Source organism: Topomyia yanbarensis, unplaced genomic scaffold, assembly GCF_030247195.1.
Source record: "Topomyia yanbarensis strain Yona2022 unplaced genomic scaffold, ASM3024719v1 HiC_scaffold_31, whole genome shotgun sequence".
Lineage (NCBI taxonomy): Eukaryota > Metazoa > Arthropoda > Insecta > Diptera > Culicidae > Topomyia > Topomyia yanbarensis.
The window spans coordinates 150001-157500 of record NW_026683503.1 but is presented as its reverse complement, the minus strand read 5'-3'; positions in this window follow the sequence as shown (position 1 = coordinate 157500).

Below are 7500 nucleotides of genomic sequence, written 5' to 3'. Positions count from 1 at the left end.
ACAAACGCAGAGGACGTCGTCTCGGCCGTTAAGCAGCAGTGCGGCGTCGAGATCGATCAGAACTCTGTACGTATCAGGGAGCGGTTGCTTGGCACGCAGGTAGCTTACTTCAAGTTACCGGCCGCGGAAGCCAAGAAAGTAACCGACAAAGGGAAGTTGAAGATCGGATGGTCAGTATGCCCAGTTAGCATACTCCAGCCGCCTTCAGTGGACCGATGTTTTAAATGTCTGGAGCCAGGCCACAAGTCATACGACTGTAAGGGCCCAGACAGGAGCAAGTTGTGTCGTCGCTGCGGCGAGGAGGGACACAAGGCGCTGAAATGCGAGAGGGCACCCAAGTGTCTCATCTGCGCTAGCAAGAAGCAGGGCCGCAACCATGTTATGGGCGGACCTGCTTGTCCCTTCGGGGAGGCGGGAAAGAGGAAGTAATGGCAATCGTCACACAGCTGAATCTTAACCACTGCGCACCTGCTCAGCAGTTACTGTGGCAGTCGGTATTGGAGTCGGGGACAGATGTCGCCCTTCTATCCGACCCGTACAACGTCCCTGCCGACAACGGCAACTGGGTGGCGGACGGGTCTGGAATGGCGGCAATCTGTGCAACGGGTCGGTTCCCGGTCCAGGAGGTAGTACAGTCCTCTGCGGAGGGTGTCGCGATTGCCAAGATCAATGGTGTGTTCTATTGTAGCTGCTATGCCCCACCTATGTGGCCAATAGAACAGTTCAACCAGATGATCGATAGGCTCTCGTCTGACATGGTGGGACGAAAGCCGTTTGTCATAGCGGGTGACTTCAACGCTTGGGCGGTGGAGTGGGGCAGCCGCTATACAAATGGTAGGGGCCAAGCGCTTCTGGAGGCGCTTGCGAAACTCGACGCAGTGCTAGTCAATGATGGTTCCGCTAGCACATTCCGTAGGAATGGGGTCGAGTCGTGGATTGACGTAACGTTTGCCAGTCCAAGTTTGGTCCCAGACATGGACTGGAGGGTAGACGAAGGCTACACCCATAGTGATCACCTAGCAATACGCTTCAAGATCAACTTTGGTGTGCAGCATTCTAGGGCGGGTAATCCCTGTCAGGTACGCGGGTGGAAGACCAATCACTTCGACAGCGAAGTTTTCACCGCGGCCCTGGGACTGGAGGTCAACACCGACAGTCTAAGCGGGGATGCGCTGGTAGCTGTTCTATCACGCGCGTGCGACGCCACTATGCCGAGGAAGACCCTGCCAAGAAATGGCAGACGCTCGGTATATTGGTGGAGTGCTGAGATCGCAGCCCTACGGTCAGCTTGCCTACAAGCTAGACGTAGGATGCAGCGAGCCCGCACTGAGGAGGGTAGAGTGGAACGACGTGAAGTGTTTCGTGCTGCGAAATCGGCCCTTAACAAGGCCATCAAGCGCAGCAAGAGAGCGTGTTTTGACAAATTGTGCGAGGAGGCCAACGTGAATCCGTGGGGCGATGCCTACAGGATCGTGATGGCAAAGACCAAAGGGGGCTCCTCACCTCCTGAACGGTCGCCAGAACGGTTGGCGAGAATTATCGAAGTACTCTTCCCGTCCCGAACCATAAGTCCCTGGCCCCCAGCGCCGCAAGGCACGGCGGGTACGGACGACATGGTGGCCCCGGTGACGAACGAAGAGCTACTTGCAGTTGCTAATTCTCTAGCGGTGAATAAAGCTCCAGGGCCTGATGGAGTTCCAAACAGCGCTCTCAAGTCAGCAATCATGGCGAACCCGAACATGTTCAGGTTGGCTATGCAGAGATGCCTTGACGAGTGCCGTTTTCCGGATAGATGGAAAAGGCAGAAGCTGGTACTGTTGCCGAAGGCCGGGAAGCCACCTGGCGACCCATCGGCGTACAGACCAATCTGTCTGATTGACACGACGGGCAAATTACTTGAGAGGATTATCCTCAACAGGCTAACTCCATACGCAGAAGGTATGGAGGGCCTGTCAAGTAATCAGTTCGGTTTTCGAAAGGGAAAGTCCACGGTGGACGCTATCAACTCAGTGGTAAGGACTGCCGAGATAGCGATCCAACGGAAGAGGCGGGGCATTCGATATTGCGCGTTAGTGACACTTGACGTGAAGAACGCATTCAACAGCGCAAGCTGGGATGCCATCGCGCTCTCGTTACACCGGCTTGGCCTGCCGGTGGGCCTGTACCGGATCTTGGAAAGCTACTTCCAGAACCGTGTACTATTATACGAGACCGATGCCGGTCAGCAAAGTGTTCTTATTACCGCAGGAGTTCCGCAAGGTTCAATCCTGGGCCCGGTACTATGGAACCTTATGTATGACGGGGTTCTGAGACTAAAGTTCCCTCCGGGTGTGAAAATCGTCGGTTTCGCCGACGATGTCACCCTGGCGGTCTACGGGGAGTCAATCTCAGAGGTAGAACTAACGGCGACACACGCGATAAGCATAGTAGCGGAATGGATGAGCGCGAGAGGCCTAGAGCTCGCCCATCACAAGACGGAGGTGGTTGTTGTCAATAACCGCAAGTCGGCACAACAAGCAGTTATCCAAGCGGGAGAAGTTGAGATAACTTCTAAGCGGAGTCTGAAGATTCTTGGGGCCATCATAGACGACAAGCTGACCTTCGGCAGTCATGTCGACTATGCGTGCAAGAAGGCTTCGGTGGCTGTTGCGGCATTATCGAGGATGATGTCCAACAGCTCCAAGGTGTGCGCCAGTAGACGCAGGCTACTGGCCGGTGTCGCCGTATCTATTCTTAGGTACGGTGGACCGTCCTGGGCGAGGGCACTGGGAGTAACCAGTTACCGTCGCAAATTGGAGAGCACCTATCGCTTGATGTGTCTCAGAGTGATATCTGCCTACCGCACGGTATCACATGATGCATCCTGCGTGATAGCGGGTATGATGCCAGTCGGGCTGGTCATCCGGGAAGACGAAGATTGTTTCGAATTGCGTGGCAATAGGGGAGTCCGTGAGCGTGCCAGGGTGACCTCGGTCGCCAGATGGCAACGCGAATGGGACAACTCGTCGAGAGGTAGGTGGACCCACCGGCTGATACCCAACATATCTAGCTGGGTGGGAAGACCCCATGGGGAAGTTCACTTCCATCTGACACAATTCCTGTCAGGCCATGGCTGTTTCCGACAGTACCTCCACAGGTTTGGGCACGCTGAGGCCCCAGTCTGCCCAGACTGCCCAGGTGTCGACGAAACTGCGGAGCACGTACTATTCGTATGTCCCCGCTTCGACGTCGAAAGAGGCGCTATGCTAGGCGTCTGCGGCTTGGACACAACCCCTGATACCCTTGTACAGGGGATGTGCCAAGCGGTAGAGAAGTGGAACGCAGTTTCGACTGCCACCACTCAGATTGCCTGCCGGCTGCAGAGAGCATGGAGCGCCGAGCAGCAGGCGAGGAGTTAGAGTGAGTGAATTGGCGGATGATAGACGAAGGTATGGTCTACCCATGCCAAGATGGGAGTGAGTGTGCGATAATGTAAGGCACGAGTGAGAGCGTACGCTAAGTACGGCCATCCCCCCAGAAGTAATGCCGAAAGGTAGTTCCTGGGGATGGATGGCGGAGCCCAATGGAGTTTAGTCGGTATTAATGGCTGGTCACCATTCGAGTCCGACACACCCCCAGTGCACCCCGTGCGGTAGATTGGACCCTACCAATAGCACGTGTACTGGGTTAGGACATAAAGGTCTTCTCCATTGTTAAAAAAAAAAAAAGACCCTTGCTTGGAGGTTGTAAGTGTGTTGTTTGTGTGTTGTGTTGTGTTGTTTGCATACACAATAACATGGGACAGGCACTTAGCTAGCGGGTGTGATGTTGTGTGGTATGTGTATGGCCTAGTGCAGAGAGTGCACAGGCGGCCGTACATGTATGGAATTTGATTTTTTTTATCACACTAAACGCCGTAAAGTATGCTACACAACAAGCGCAAACCAAGCCAAGGGATAGGAGAATATTAGGAGGAGCGAGTGATTGAACTTATAAAAATATAAAAATAATTCAGCTGAGGTAAAACTATAGGTGGTGGCAGGTGACCCCTACCCCTACTGGGGCTGGTGCGATTATAACTGCCATAGTCTGTGACAAGTACTGGCTATATGACCGGTACATCATATGTACCGTGGTGTACAGAGAAACAAAGGACTACCATAGGCGGGTGTTAGCAGAAATCTGAGTGATAGGCCTAGTCCGTATGCTACGTCTGTACTGCTTGCGACGACGACGACGGGCAATATAAGAGACATAGTCCGAACTTATACAAAATGTAAAACAACACCTTTCGATGCCCATAGTATGTGATCGGTACCAGCAGTACATCGGTACATCATATGCTGCTCGTGCATACTAGGTTGAGGCATAGTCCGAACTTATAGGAAAAAATACTGAGTTGAGCCATAGTCCGAACTTATAAAAAATAATTTCAATCTCGATACCATCGAATGGCGAGCGACAGGCAAAGGCATACACTACGTATGTGCTGCGAGCGACGGGCAATATGAGAGATAGTCTGAACTTGTAAAAAAATTTCGATCTCGTTACCATCGAATGGCGAGCGACAGGCAAAAGCATACACTACGTGTGTGCTGCGAACGATGGGCAATATGAGAGATAGTCTGAACTTGTAAAAAAATTTCGATCTCGTTACCATCGAATGGCGAGCGACAGGCAAAAGCATACACTACGTGTGTGCTGCGAACGATGGGCAATATGAGAGATAGTAGGAACTTATAAAAAATAATTTCAATCTCGATGCCATCGAATGGCGAGCGACAGGCAAAAGCATACACTACGTGTGTGCTGCGAACGATGGGCAATATGAGAGATAGTAGGAACTTATAAAAAATAATTTCAATCTCGATGCCATCGAATGGCGAGCGACAGGCAAAAGCATACACTACGTGTGTGCTGCGAGCGACGGGCAATGTGAGAGATAGTCTGAACTTATAAAAAATAATTTCGATACCATCGAACGGCAACCCCAGCTCACGACAAGCAAAAGCATACACTACGTATGTGCTGCGAGCGACGGGCAATGTGAGAGATAGTCCGAACTTATAAAAAATAATTTCGACAAGCAAAAGCATACGCTACGTGTGTGCTGCGAGCGACGGGCAATATGAGAGATAGTCTGAACTTATGAAAAATAATTTCGATACCATCGAACGGCAACCCCAGCTCACGACAAGCAAAAGCATACACTACGTATGTGCTGCGAGCGACGGGCAATGTGAGACATGGGTTTGAAATTAGGCAAAATGTAAAACACACATCTTGATGCCATCCGTCTCGACTGCGAGAGCGACCGGCAGTAGCAAGTGAACATGTAGGGGAAAGATCCGCACAAAGCAGAATGCAAAACTTCTCTCTACCTGCCGGCTGTAAGAGCGGTTCTCTCTCTCCGAGAGCGACAACAACTGACATGCACTGAAGCACCGCACAAAGAGGAATGCAAAATGTAAAACAAACCTCGATGGCATGGTATGTGATCGGTAGCAGCAGTACGCTGGTACATCAGATGCCGGTCGTGCACACTTATGAGGCATAATGCGAAGTTAGGCAAAATGTAAAACACACCTCGATGGCATGGTATGTGATCAGTAGCAGCAGTACGCTGGTACATCAGATGCTGGTCGTGCACACTTATGGGGGCAATATGCGAGGTTAGGCAAAATGTAAAACACACCTCGATGGCATGGTATGTGATCAGTAGCAGCAGTATGCCGGTACATCAGATGCCGGTCGTGCACACTTATAAGGGCAATATGCGAAGTTAGGCAAAATGTAAAACAACACAACATCTCGATGCCTTCATATTGCGAGTGATAGGCAAAACCATCCATTATGTCTGTACTGCGAGCAACGGCAGTATGAGACATAGTCCGAACTTATAAAAAATAATTTCGATGCCATCGAACGGGGAGCGACAGGCAAAAGCATACACTACGTGTGTGCTGCGAGCGACGGGTAATATGAGAGATATTATGAACTTGTAAAAAAATTTCGATACCATCGAATGGCAACCCCAGCTCACGACAAGCAAAAGCATACACTACGTGTGTGCTGCGAGCGACGGGCAATATGAGAGATAGTCTGAACTTGTAAAAAAATTTCGATACCATCGAACGGCGACCCTAGCTCACGACAAGCAAAAGCATACACTACGTGTGTGCTGCGAGCGACGGGCAATATGAGAGATAGTCTGAACTTGTAAAAAAATTTCGATACCATCGAACGGCGACCCTAGCTCACGACAAGCAAAAGCATACACTACGTGTGTGCTGCGAGCGACGGGCAATATGAGAGATAGTCTGAACTTGTAAAAAAATTTCGATACCATCGAATGGCAACCCCAGCTCACGACAGGCGAAAGCATACACTACGTATGTGCCTGCCTGCGACACGGCAGTCAGTCTGAGAGAGAAGTTAGGCAAAATGTAAAACACACCATCTTCGACTGCGAGAGGCGACCCGACCGGCGGTAGCAAGTGAGCGAGCATGCGGGATGCTTCCCGCACAAAGAGGAATGAAAAAATTTCTCTCACTGTACCTCTGTCTGCCTGCCTGCCGGTTGTACGGGCGCGCTCTCTTTCTCGCTCTCCGCGAGCGACAGCAACCGACCAGGGTGGAAGCACCGCACAAAGAGGAATGGAAAATTTCCTACACTGTACTGCAACCACAGCCCGGCAGGCGGTAGCGTAGCCACCATGTACGTTTAGCTTGTTTGCATGCCGGATAGGGGATGGGTGAAATGTAATAGGTGTATCGCGCGGATGGAATTTTCGCCTACTTGGATATTTTTGCCATGTTCGATGTGTTCCGGCGGAATGTAGCACTTGAGCCGCGTAACCGCTCTGAGTTGATAGGACATTTTTTGAATGGCCCATTCCAAAGTTACAGGCGACGGGAGATATGACGAAAAAGTCACTATACGGCATTCTAACGAGCCTAGTAGCCTTTGCCCATCACCAAAATATCAGCCCCGTACTCGTAGTATCAATGCCGGCTGAGATGGGTTTACCGCGGGCAGTCGGTACCCGGTACCCACCCATCGAGCCGACCTGACACGCAGCGACATACACCACACCTCGGCCGATCGACTCGACCGTAGGGGTGGTGATGATTATTAGCAGCGTAAATGGCAGTAGTAAATTAATCCTCATGTTGATGAAAATCTATCTATAGGGAGTGTGGTAATCGTGAAGATGTATGGCAAAAAGGCATTTCCGACTATCACAGTGTATGCGGGTATACCGAAGGTCCGAGGCACGCCCAGAGGCAACCCGAAAACACTACTCCCACTGGCGGGTTCGAAACGAGCGAGCGGTAGAGGTTTTGGAAAGGAAAAAAGTCGAACGTAATGCGAGGGTATGCGGCAAGCCTAGCCATATGGTCCACTACGATACAGGCGGTCTGTCCGACGGCGCACGGGTAGACTGTATCGAAGGTATGCAATATGGCAAACACGCACTATTGTATGCATGGTGGGTCCGTATGGTGGCCAAGAGGCGA